The sequence below is a fragment of the Ambystoma mexicanum genome, assembly GCF_040938575.1.
Source record: "Ambystoma mexicanum isolate Mex_15411 chromosome 12 unlocalized genomic scaffold, UKY_AmexF1_1 Mex_chr12_unloc.1, whole genome shotgun sequence".
Taxonomy (NCBI): domain Eukaryota; kingdom Metazoa; phylum Chordata; class Amphibia; order Caudata; family Ambystomatidae; genus Ambystoma; species Ambystoma mexicanum.
The window spans coordinates 7,107,773-7,121,982 of NW_027182322.1; the positions used below are offsets into that span (position 1 = coordinate 7,107,773).

At 46.2% G+C, this 14,210-nt stretch overlaps 1 non-coding gene across 1 annotated transcript; it reads left to right on the forward strand.

Moving 5' to 3' along the window:
* Positions 1 to 12,014: 12,014 nt before the first annotated feature.
* Positions 12,015 to 12,086, forward strand: TRNAH-GUG (transfer RNA histidin (anticodon GUG)). The gene has a single exon. It is a non-coding gene; the product is annotated as a tRNA-His (tRNA).
* Positions 12,087 to 14,210: the final 2,124 nt, after the last annotated feature.

Here is a 14,210-nt window from a genome sequence, read left to right on the forward strand (position 1 = left end):
TTGCGGTGAGGCAATGTCACGGCAGTTGGGCAGATATTTTAGAATTTCCATTAATACATTGGCAATCTCTGTGGAGGACTGAAACAATTCGATATGTCCTGTTACTGTTATGAACCTTTTGTTTCTTTAATGCTCTTTGCACACTTTTTCATCGGGTGACTGTAATGTATTTCAACCAAATCTAATTAAGAGCGCATTATGTGGTGACATTTACAGTACATGAAACATTATAACACTGCCATTTACGTCAATAACCACTAGCTTGATTAAGACATATGTATTGCAGCGACAGTATTTCCCAGTTACAAATGGGAATAAAAACAACATCCGCGAGGGATTGAACGAACGACATTTAACTGATGTTGCCAATGGAGCGCGTTACAGAGAGCGCGAGGTCCCGCCTTTACAGTCACACGCTGATGATAATACAGATGTTTAAATAAACAGGCATATCTGTGGACTTGTGGTCTTTCTACATTGGGACTCATAGTCTAGTCCTAGGCTATTGTAGGCACTGGCGTATCTTTTAGTGGAATGAGAGGCATTCTGTAGTCGCGTGAAAGGACCTTTCAAGTCAATCTGATCTGTATTGTCCTGTGAAAAAAAGCGTTCTTAGACACAGTGAGGAGTTTTTGGGGATAATGGGAAAATCATTTCCAACTAAATGACAGGAATTTCTTAGTCCAATCATGAGGTGTGCTAGGCTTTTTTATACTGTGGCGGAAAGAGAGAGAGTATAACAGTCATTATAAATAAAGGGCCAAGGAAGTGACAGTTTATGGAAGGAACAATTTGCACATAGTTTTAGAATGTGGTCAGGAGGAGGACAATGTGCTTACACATATGAAACATTAGAAGGTAGACATTATGGAAGCACATATATTTCTTTATTTTTATTGTATTTGGGGAGAGGGGGTTAATATAGCACGTCCAATGTGGAAAAGTGCTTTCCATAGCACCTTGCAGGTGGGCGACATCTAGAGCTGTGCAGTAGCCACCCATGCCCCAGACGTCAAAGAGAACAAGAAGTTACACATGTTGGAAGTGAGGGTGAGACATTGAGGAGATATGATCCCCGTATGAAGCCGAGAGAAGGAGGAGGCGTGAACGTGCATCCATGTATGCAGGCGAGAAGGGAAGGAGCATTGGTCATGCATCCCTGCATGAGGCTGAGACAGGGAGGAGATATGATCCCCGTATGAAGCCGAGAGAAGGAGGAGGCGTGAACGTGCATCCATGTATGCGGGCGAGACAGGAAGGAGCGTTGGTCATGCATCCCTGCATGAGGGTGAGACAGGGAGAAGATATGATCCCCGTATGAAGCCGAGAGAAGGAGGAGGCGTGAACGTGCATCCATGTATGCAGGCGAGAAGGGAAGGAGCATTGGTCATGCATCCCTGCATGAGGGTGAGACAGGGAGGAGATATGATCCCCGTATGAAGCCGAGAGAAGGAGGAGGCGTGAACGTGCATCCATGTATGCGGGCGAGACGGGAAGGAGCATTGGTCATGCATCCCTTCCTGAGGGTGAGACAGGGAGGAGATAAAATCCCAGTATGAAGCCGAGAGAACGAGGAGACATGAACGTGCATCCATGTATGCGGGCGAGAAGGGAAGGAGCATTGGTCATGCATCCCTGCATGAGGGTGAGACAGGGAGGAGATAAAATCCCTGTATGAAGCCAAGAGAACGAGGTGGCATGAACATGCATCCTTGTATGCAGGTGTGACATGGAGTCATCATGAACATGCATCCCTTTATAAGGACATAACATGGAGGACGCATGAACATGAATGCCTGAATTTTTTGGTGGTGGCCTTCGGGTGATTTGGCACGTGCAATCGGTGAAGAGCACTTCTCCTGCGCAAAAAAATAAATGTACTATTAGCACCCCGGAGGGAGCCTCTGCACTTCTTATAGGGAGAAAACTCTGCAATGGAAGGGGACAGGGTCAATAACAGCTGTAAACTCTCACAAGACCATCACTGCTCTCACACTTTCCTACTCTCAGGCTGGCGGGCCATTATCGGCCCTGGCTGCCGCACCATTGCCAGGTTTGTGTAACTATATTATTTCTAATTGGCTCCACTTTGATGACTTTCATTTGGATTCTGACTTGATTATTGAGATCTTAAATAAGTGACTGGGGATCAGGTGTCCACTTATTCTCATGGATAACATCACAACCAACCTTTAATTCAAACATGAGTCATGACATCACAGATGGAGTACAGCTTATGATAGAGGTGGAACTTCACATTGTAGCAGCCCTAGTAGCTCTTCGTGATCGTATAGTGGTTAGTACACTGCGTTGTGGCGGCAGCAACCTCGGTTCGAATCCGAGTCACGCAGTTGGGCAGATATTTTAGAATTTCCATTAATACATTGGCAATCTCTGTGGAGGACTGAAACAATTCGATATGTCCTGTTACTGTTATGAACCTTTTGTTTCTTTAATGCACTTTGCACACTTTTTCATCGGGTGACTGTAATGTATTTCAACCAAATCTAATTAAGAGCGCATTATGTGGTGACATTTGCAGTACATGAAACATTATAACACTGCCATTTACGTCAATAACCACTAGCTTGATTAAGACATATGTATTGCAGCGACAGTATTTCCCAGTTACAAATGGGAATAAAAACAACATCCGCGAGGGATTGAACGAACGACATTTAACTGATGTTGCCAACGGAGCGCGTTACAGAGAGCGCGAGGTCCCGCCTTTACAGTCACACGCTGATGATAATACAGATGTTTAAATAAACAGGCATATCTGTGGACTTGTGGTCTTTCTACATTGGGACTCATAGTCTAGTCCTAGGCTATTGTAGGCACTGGCGTATCTTTGAGTGGAATGAGAGGCATTCTGTAGTCGCGTGAAAGGACCTTTCAAGTCAATCTGATCTGTATTGTCCTGTGAAAAAAAGCGTTCTTAGACACAGTGAGGAGTTTTTGGGGATAATGGGAAAATCATTTCCAACTAAATGACAGGAATTTCTTAGTCCAATCATGAGGTGTGCTAGGCTTTTTTATACTGTGGCGGAAAGAGAGAGAGTATAACAGTCATTATAAATAAAGGGCCAAGGAAGTGACAGTTTATGGAAGGAACAATTTGCACATAGTTTTAGAATGTGGTCAGGAGGAGGACAATGTGCTTACACATATGAAACATTAGAAGGTAGACATTATGGAAGCACATATATTTCTTTATTTTTATTGTATTTGGGGAGAGGGGGTTAATATAGCACGTCCAATGTGGAAAAGTGCTTTCCATAGCACCTTGCAGGTGGGCGACATCTAGAGCTGTGCAGTAGCCACCCATGCCCCAGACGTCAAAGAGAACAAGAAGTTACACATGTTGGAAGTGAGGGTGAGACATTGAGGAGATATGATCCGTGTATGAAGCAGAGAGAAGGAGGAGGCGTGAACGTGCATCCATGTATGCAGGCGAGAAGGGAAGGAGCATTGGTCATGCATCCCTGCATGAGGGTGAGACAGGGAGGAGATATGATCCCCGTATGAAGCCGAGAGAAGGTGGAGGCGTGAACGTGCATCCATGTATGCGGGCGAGACAGGAAGGAGCGTTGGTCATGCATCCCTGCATGAGGGTGAGACAGGGAGGAGATATGATCCCCGTATGAAGCCGAGAGAAGGAGGAGGCGTAAACGTGCATCCATGTATGCAGGCGAGAAGGGAAGGAGCATTGGTCATGCATCCCTGCATGAGGGTGAGACAGGGAGGAGATATGATCCCCGTATGAAGCCGAGAGAAGGAGGAGGCGTGAACGTGCATCCATGTATGCGGGCGAGACGGGAAGGAGCATTGGTCATGCATCCCTTCCTGAGGGTGAGACAGGGAGGAGATAAAATCCCAGTATGAAGCCGAGAGAACGAGGAGACATGAACGTGCATCCATGTATGCGGGCGAGAAGGGAAGGAGCATTGGTCATGCATCCCTGCATGAGGGTGAGACAGGGAGGAGATAAAAACCCTGTATGAAGCCAAGAGAACGAGGTGGCATGAACATGCATCCTTGTATGCAGGTGTGACATGGAGTCATCATGAACATGCATCCCTTTATAAGGACATAACATGGAGGACGCATGAACATGAATGCCTGAATTTTATGGTGGTGGCCTTCGGGTGATTTGGCACGTGCAATCGGTGAAGAGCACTTCTCCTGCGCAAAAAAATAAATGTACTATTAGCACCCCGGAGGGAGCCTCTGCACTTCTTATAGGGAGAAAACTCTGCAATGGAAGGGGACAGGGTCAATAACAGCTGTAAACTCTCACAAGACCATCACTGCTCTCACACTTTCCTGCTCTCAGGCTGGCGGGCCATTATCGGCCCTGGCTGCCGCACCATTGCCAGGTTTGTGTAACTATATTGTTTCTAATTGGCTCCACTTTGATGACTTTCATTTGGATTCTGACTTGATTATTGAGATCTTAAATAAGTGACTGGGGATCAGGTGTCCACTTATTCTCATGGATAACATCACAACCAACCTTTAATTCAAACATGAGTCATGACATCACAGATGGAGCACAGCTTATGATAGAGGTGGAACGTCACATTGTAGCAGCCCAAGTAGCTCGCTGTGATGTATAGTGGTTAGTACTCTGCGTTGTGGCCGCAGCAACCTCGGTTCGAATCCGAGTCACGGCATTGCGGTGAGGCAATGTCACGGCAGTTGGGCAGATATTTTAGAATTTCCATTAATACATTGGCAATCTCTGTGGAGGACTGAAACAATTCGATATGTCCTGTTACTGTTATGAACCTTTTGTTTCTTTAATGCTCTTTGCACACTTTTTCATCGGGTGACTGTAATGTATTTCAACCAAATCTAATTAAGAGCGCATTATGTGGTGACATTTGCAGTACATGAAACATTATAACACTGCCATTTACGTCAATAACCACTAGCTTGATTAAGACATATGTATTGCAGCGACAGTATTTCCCAGTTACAAATGGGAATAAAAACAACATCCGCGAGGGATTGAACCAACGACATTTAACTGATGTTGCCAATGGAGCGCGTTACAGAGAGCGCGAGGTCCCGCCTTTACAGTCACACGCTGATGATAATACAGATGTTTAAATAAACAGGCATATCTGTGGACTTGTGGTCTTTCTACATTGGGACTCATAGTCTAGTCCTAGGCTATTGTAGGCACTGGCGTATCTTTTAGTGGAATGAGAGGCATTCTGTAGTCGCGTGAAAGGACCTTTCAAGTCAATCTGATCTGTATTGTCCTGTGAAAAAAAGCGTTCTTAGACACAGTGAGGAGTTTTTGGGGATAATGGGAAAATCATTTCCAACTAAATGACAGGAATTTCTTAGTCCAATCATGAGGTGTGCTAGGCTTTTTTATACTGTGGCGGAAAGAGAGAGAGTATAACAGTCATTATAAATAAAGGGCCAAGGAAGTGACAGTTTATGGAAGGAACAATTTGCACATAGTTTTAGAATGTGGTCAGGAGGAGGACAATTGCTTACACATATGAAACATTAGAAGGTAGACATTATGGAAGCACATATATTTCTTTATTTTTATTGTATTTGGGGAGAGGGGGTTAATATAGCACGTCCAATGTGGAAAAGTGCTTTCCATAGCACCTTGCAGGTGGGCGACATCTAGAGCTGTGCAGTAGCCACCCATGCCCCAGACGTCAAAGAGAACAAGAAGTTACACATGTTGGAAGTGAGGGTGAGACATTGAGGAGATATGATCCCCGTATGAAGCCGAGAGAAGGAGGAGGCGTGAACGTGCATCCATGTATGCAGGCGAGAAGGGAAGGAGCATTGGTCATGCATCCCTGCATGAGGGTGAGACAGGGAGGAGATATGATCCCCGTATGAAGCCGAGAGAAGGAGGAGGCGTGAACGTGCATCCATGTATGCGGGCGAGATAGGAAGGAGCGTTGGTCATGCATCCCTGCATGAGGGTGAGACAGGGAGGAGATATGATCCCCTTTTGAAGCCGAGAGAAGGAGGAGGCGTGAACGTGCATCCATGTATGCAGGCGAGAAGGGAAGGAGCATTGGTCATGCATCCCTGCATGAGGGTGAGACAGGGAGGAGATATGATCCCCGTATGAAGCCGAGAGAAGGAGGAGGCGTGAACGTGCATCCATGTATGCGGGCGAGACAGGAAGTAGCATTGGTCATGCATCCCTGCATGAGGGTGAGACAGGGAGGAGATATGATCCCCGTATGAAGCCGAGAGAAGGAGGAGGCGTGAACGTGCATCCATGTATGCGGACGAGACGGGAAGGAGCATTGGTCATGCATCCCTTCCTGAGGGTGAGACAGGGAGGAGATAAAATCCCCGTATGAAGCAGAGAGAACGAGGAGACATGAACGTGCATCCATGTATGCGGGCGAGAAGGGAAGGAGCATTGGTCATGCATCCCTGCATGAGGGTGAGACAGGGAGGAGATAAAATCCCTGTATGAAGCCAAGAGAACGAGGCGGCATGAACATGCATCCTTGTATGCAGGTGTGACATGGAGTCATCATGAACATGCATCCCTTTATAAGGACATAACATGGAGGACGCATGAACATGAATGCCTGAATTTTATGGTGGTGGCCTTCGGGTGATTTGGCACGTGCAATTGGTGAAGAGCACTTCTCCTGCGCAAAAAAAATAAATTTACTATTAGCACCCCGGAGGGAGCCTCTGCACTTCTTATAGGGAGAAAACTCTGCAATGGAAGGGGACAGGGTCAATAACAGCTGTAAACTCTCACAAGACCATCACTGCTCTCACACTTTCCTGCTCTCAGGCTGGCGGGCCATTATCGGCCCTGGCTGCCGCACCATTGCCACGTTTGTGTAACTATATTATTTCTAATTGGCTCCACTTTGATGACTTTCATTTGGATTCTGACTTGATTATTGAGATCTTTAATAAGTGACTGGGGATCAGGTGTCCACTTATTCTCATGGATAACATCACAACCAACCTTTAATTCAAACATGAGTCATGACATCACAGATAGAGTACAGCTTATGATAGAGGTGGAACGTCACATGGTAGCAGCCCAAGTAGCTCGCTGTGATCGTATAGTGGTTAGTACCCTACGTTGTGGCCGCAGCAACCTCGGTTCGAATCCGAGTCACGGGACTGCGGTGAGGCAATGTCACGGCAGTTGGGCAGATATTTTAGAATTTCCATTAATACATTGGCAATCTCTGTGGAGGACTGAAACAATTCGATATGTCCTGTTACTGTTATGAACCTTTTGTTTCTTTAATGCTCTCTGCACACTTTTTCATCGGGTGACTGTAATGTATTTCAACCAAATCTAATTAAGAGCGCATTATGTGGTGACATTTGCAGTACATGAAACATTATAACACTGCCATTTACGTCAATAACCACTAGCTTGATTAAGACATATGTATTGCAGCGACAGTATTTCCCAGTTACAAATGGGAATAAAAACAACATCCGCGAGGGATTGAACCAACGACATTTAACTGATGTTGCCAATGGAGCGCGTTACAGAGAGCGCGAGGTCCCGCCTTTACAGTCACACGCTGATGATAATACAGATGTTTAAATAAACAGGCATATCTGTGGACTTGTGGTCTTTCTACATTGGGACTCATAGTCTAGTCCTAGGCTATTGTAGGCACTGGCGTATCTTTTAGTGGAATGAGAGGCATTCTGTAGTCGCGTGAAAGGACCTTTCAAGTCAATCTGATCTGTATTGTCCTGTGAAAAAAAGCGTTCTTAGACACAGTGAGGAGTTTTTGGGGATAATGGGAAAATCATTTCCAACTAAATGACAGGAATTTCTTAGTCCAATCATGAGGTGTGCTAGGCTTTTTTATACTGTGGCGGAAAGAGAGACAGTATAACAGTCATTATAAATAAAGGGCCAAGGAAGTAACAGTTTATGGAAGGAACAATTTGCACATAGTTTTAGAATGTGGTCAGGAGGAGGACAATGTGCTTACACATATGAAACATTAGAAGGTAGACATTATGGAAGCACATATATTTCTTTATTTTTATTGTATTTGGGGAGAGGGGGTTAATATAGCACGTCCAATGTGGAAAAGTGCTTTCCATAGCATCTTGCAGGTGGGCGACATCTAGAGCTGTGCAGTAGCCACCCATGCCCCAGACGTCAAAGAGAACAAGAAGTTACACATGTTGGAAGTGAGGGTGAGACATTGAGGAGATATGATCCCCGTATGAAGCCGAGAGAAGGAGGAGGCGTGAACGTGCATCCATGTATGCAGGCGAGAAGGGAAGGAGCATTGGTCATGCATCCCTGCATGAGGGTGAGACAGGGAGGAGATATGATCCCCGTATAAAGCCGAGAGAAGGAGGAGGCGTGAACGTGCATCCATGTATGCGGGCGAGACAGGAAGGAGCGTTGGTCATGCATCCCTGCATGAGGGTGAGACAGGGAGGAGATATGATCCCCGTATGAAGCCGAGAGAAGGAGGAGGCGTGAACGTGCATCCATGTATGCAGGCGAGAAGGGAAGGAGTATTGGTCATGCATCCCTGCATGAGGGTGAGACAGGGAGGAGATATGATCCCCGTATGAAGCCGAGAGAAGGAGGAGGCATGAACGTGCATCCATGTATGCGGGCGAGACAGGAAGGACCATTGGTCATGCATCCCTGCATGAGGGTGAGACAGGGAGGAGATATGATCCCCGTATGAAGCCGAGAGAAGGATTAGGCGTGAACGTGCATCCATGTATGCGGGCGAGACGTGAAGGAGCATTGGGCATGCATCCCTTCCTGAGGGTGAGACAGGGAGGAGATAAAATCCCCGTATGAAGCCGAGAGAACGAGAAGACATGAACGTGCATCCATGTATGCGGGCGAGAAGGGAAGGAGCATTGGTCATGCATCCCTGCATGAGGGTGAGACAGGGAGGAGATAAAATCCCTGTATGAAGCCAAGAGAACGAGGCGGCATGAACATGCATCCTTGTATGCAGGTGTGACATGGAGTCATCATGAACATGCATCCCTTTATAAGGACATAACATGGAGGACGCATGAACATGAATGCCTGAATTTTATGGTGGTGGCCTTCGGGTGATTTGGCACGTGCAATTGGCGAAGAGCACTTCTCCTGTGCAAAAAAATAAATGTACTATTAGCACCCCGGAGGGAGCCTCTGCACTTCTTATAGGGAGAAAACTCTGCAATGGAAGGGGACAGGGTCAATAACAGCTGTAAACTCTCACAAGACCATCACTGCTCTCACACTTTCCTGCTCTCAGGCTGGCGGGCCATTATCGGCCCTGGCTGCCGCACCATTGCCAGGTTTGTGTAACTATATTATTTGTAATTGGCTCCACTTTGATGACTTGCATTTGGATTCTGACTTGATTATTGAGATCTTAAATAAGTGACTGGGGATCAGGTGTCCACTTATTCTCATGGATAACATCACAACCAACCTTTAATTCAAACATGAGTCATGACATCACAGATGGAGTACAGCTTATGATAGAGGTGGAACGTCACATTGTAGCAGCCCAAGTAGCTCGCCGTGATCGTATAGTGGTTAGTACTCTGCATTGTGGCTGCAGCAACCTCGGTTGGAATCCGAGTCACGGCTTTGCGGTGAGGCAATGTCACGGCAGTTGGGCAGATATTTTAGAATTTCCATTAATACATTGGCAATCTCTGTGGAGGACTGAAACAATTCGATATGTCCTGTTACTGTTATGAACCTTTTGTTTCTTTAATGCTCTTTGCACACTTTTTCATCGGGTGACTGTAATGTATTTCAACCAAATCTAATTAAGAGCGCATTATGTGGTGACATTTGCAGTACATGAAACATTATAACACTGCCATTTTTGTCAATAACCACTAGCTTGATTAAGACATATGTATTGCAGCGACAGTATTTCCCAGTTACAAATGGGAATAAAAACAACATCCACGAGGGATTGAACCAACGACATTTAACTGATGTTGCCAATGGAGCGCGTTACAGAGAGCGTGAGGTCCCGCCTTTACAGTCACACGCTGATGATAATACAGATGTTTAAATAAACAGGCATATCTGTGGACTTGTGGTCTTTCTACATTGGGACTCATAGTCTAGTCCTAGGCTATTGTAGGCACTGGCGTATCTTTTAGTGGAATGAGAGGCATTCTGTAGTCGCGTGAAAGGACCTTTCAAGTCAATCTGATCTGTATTGTCCTGTGAAAAAAAGCGTTCTTAGACACAGTGAGGAGTTTTTGGGGATAATGGGAAAATCATTTCCAACTAAATGACAGGAATTTCTTAGTCCAATCATGAGGTGTGCTAGGCTTTTTTATACTGTGGCGGAAAGAGAGAGAGTATAACAGTCATTATAAATAAAGGGCCAAGGAAGTGACAGTTTATGGAAGGAACAATTTGCACATAGTTTTAGAATGTGGTCAGGAGGAGGACAATGTGCTTACACATATGAAACATTAGAAGGTAGACATTATGGAAGCACATATATTTCTTTATTTTTATTGTATTTGGGGAGAGGGGGTTAATATAGCACGTCCAATGTGGAAAAGTGCTTTCCATAGCACCTTGCAGGTGGGCGACATCTAGAGCTGTGCAGTAGCCACCCATGCCCCAGACGTCAAAGAGAACAAGAAGTTACACTTGTTGGAAGTGAGGGTGAGACATTGAGGAGATATGATCCCCGTATGAAGCCGAGAGAAGGAGGAGGCGTGAACGTGCATCCATGTAAGCAGGCGAGAAGGGAAGGAGCATTCGTCATGCATCCCTGCATGAGGGTGAGACAGGGAGGAGATATGATCCCCGTATGAAGCCGAGAGAAGGAGGAAGCATGAACGTGCATCCATGTATGCGGGCGAGACAGGAAGGAGCATTGGTCATGCATCCCTGCATGAGGGTGAGACAGGGAGGAGATATGATCCCCGTATGAAGCCGAGAGAAGGAGGAGGCGTGAACGTGCATCCATGTATGCAGGCGAGAAGGGAAGGAGCATTGGTCATGCATCCCTGCATGAGGGTGAGACAGGGAGGAGATATGATCCCTGTATGAAGCCGAGAGAAGGAGGAGGCGTGAACGTGCATCCATGTATGCAGGCGAGACAGGAAGGAGCATTGGTCATGCATCCCTGCATGAGGGTGAGACAGGGAGGAGATATGATCCCCGTATGAAGCCGAGAGAAGGAGGAGGCGTGAACGTGCATCCATGTATGCAGGCGAGACGGGAAGGAGCATTGGTCATGCATCCCTTCCTGAGGGTGAGACAGGGAGGAGATAAAATCCCCGTATGAAGCCGAGAGAACGAGGAGACATGAACGTGCATCCATGTATGCGGGCGAGAAGGGAAGGAGCATTGGTCATGCATCCCTGCATGAGGGTGAGACAGGGAGGAGATAAAATCCCTGTATGAAGCCAAGAAAACGAGGCGGCATGAACATGCATCCTTGTATGCAGGTGTGACATGGAGTCATCATGAACATGCATCCCTTTATAAGGACATAACATGGAGGACGCATGAACATGAATGCCTGAATTTTATGGTGGTGGCCTTCGGGTGATTTGGCACGTGCAATTGGTGAAGAGCACTTCTCCTGCGCAAAAAAATAAATGTACTATTAGCACCCCGGAGGGAGCCTCTGCACTTCCTATAGGGAGAAAACTCTGCAATGGAAGGGGACAGGGTCAATAACAGCTGTAAACTCTCACAAGACCATCACTGCTCTCACACTTTCCTGCTCTCAGGCTGGCGGGCCATTATCGGCCCTGGCTGCCGCACCATTGCCAGGTTTGTGTAACTATATTATTTCTAATTGGCTCCACTTTGATGACTTTCATTTGGATTCTGACTTGATTATTGAGATCTTAAATAAGTGACTGGGGATCAGGTGTCCACTTATTCTCATGGATAACATCACAACCAACCTTTAATTCAAACATGAGTCATGACATCACAGATGGAGTACAGCTTATGATAGAGGTGGAACGTCACATGGTAGCAGCCCAAGTAGCTCGCTGTGATCGTATAGTGGTTAGTACTCTGCGTTGTGGCCGCAGCAACCTCGGTTCGAATCCGAGTCACGGCATTGCGGTGAGGCAATGTCACGGCAGTTGGGCAAATATTTTAGAATTTCCATTAATACATTGGCAATCTCTGTGGAGGACTGAAACAATTCGATATGTCCTGTTACTGTTATGAACCTTTTGTTTCTTTAATGCTCTCTGCACACTTTTTCATCGGGTGACTGTAATGTATTTCAACCAAATCTAATTAAGAGCGCATTATGTGGTGACATTTGCAGTACATGAAACATTATAACACTGCCATTTACGTCAATAACCACTAGCTTGATTAAGACATATGTATTGCAGCGACAGTATTTCCCAGTTACAAATGGGAATAAAAACAACATCCGCGAGGGATTGAACCAACGACATTTAACTGATGTTGCCAATGGAGCGCGTTACAGAGAGCGCGATGTCCCGCCTTTACAGTAAACACGCTGATGATAATACAGATGTTTAAATAAACAGGCATATCTGTGGACTTGTGGTCTTTCTACATTGGGACTCATAGTCTAGTCCTAGGCTATTGTAGGCACTGGCGTATCTTTTAGTGGAATGAGAGGCATTCTGTAGTCGGGTGAAAGGACCTTTCAAGTCAATCTGATCTGTATTGTCCTGTGAAAAAAAGCGTTCTTAGACACAGTGAGGAGTTTTTGGGGATAATGGGAAAATCATTTCCAACTAAATGACAGGAATTTCTTAGTCCAATCATGAGGTGTGCTAGGCTTTTTTATACTGTGGCGGAAAGAGAGAGAGTATAACAGTCATTATAAATAAAGGGCCAAGGAAGTGACAGTTTATGGAAGGAACAATTTGCACATAGTTTTAGAATGTGGTCAGGAGGAGGACAATGTGCTTACACATATGAAACATTAGAAGGTAGACATTATGGAAGCACATATATTTCTTTATTTTTATTGTATTTGGGGAGAGGGGGTTAATATAGCACGTCCAATGTGGAAAAGTGCTTTCCATAGCACCTTGCAGGTGGGCGACATCTAGAGCTGTGCAGTAGCCACCCATGCCCCAGACGTCAAAGAGAACAAGAAGTTACACTTGTTGGAAGTGAGGGTGAGACATTGAGGAGATATGATCCCCGTATGAAGCCGAGAGAAGGAGGAGGCGTGAACGTGCATCCATGTAAGCAGGCGAGAAGGGAAGGAGCATTCGTCATGCATCCCTGCATGAGGGTGAGACAGGGAGGAGATATGATCCCCGTATGAAGCCGAGAGAAGGAGGAGGCGTGAACATGCATCCATGTATGCGGGCGAGACAGGAAGGAGCATTGGTCATGCATCCCTGCATGAGGGTGAGACAGGGAGGAGATATGATCCCCGTATGAAGCCGAGAGAAGGAGGAGGCGTGAACGTGCATCCATGTATGCAGGCGAGAAGGGAAGGAGCATTGGTCATGCATCCCTGCATGAGGGTGAGACAGGGAGGAGATATGATCCCCGTATGAAGCCGAGAGAAGGAGGAGGCGTGAACGTGCATCCATGTATGCGGGGCGAGACAGGAAGGGGCATTGGTCATGCATCCCTGCATGAGGGTGAGACAGGGAGGAGATATGATCCCCGTATGAAGCCGAGAGAAGGAGGAGGCATGAACGTGCATCCATGTATGCGGGCGAGACGGGAAGGAGCACTGGTCATGCATCCCTTCCTGAGGGTGAGACAGGGAGGAGATAAAATCCCCGTATGAAGCCGAGAGAACGAGGAGACATGAACGTGCATCCATGTATGCGGGCGAGAAGGGAAGGAGCATTGGTCATGCATCCCTGCATGAGGGTGAGACAGGGAGGAGATAAAATCCCTGTATGAAGCCAAGAGAACGAGGCGGCATGAACATGCATCCTTGTATGCAGGTGTGACATGGAGTCATCATGAACATGCATCCCTTTATAAGGACATAACATGGAGGACGCATGAACATGAATGCCTGAATTTTATGGTGGTGGCCTTCAGGTGATTTGGCACGTGCAATTGGTGAAGAGCACTTCTCCTGCGCAAAAAATAAATGTACTATTAGCACCCCGGAGGGAGCCTCTGCACTTCTTATAGGGAGAAAACTCTGCAATCAAAGGGGACAGGGTCAATAACAGCTGTAAACTCTCACAAGACCATCACTGCTCTCACACTTTCCTGC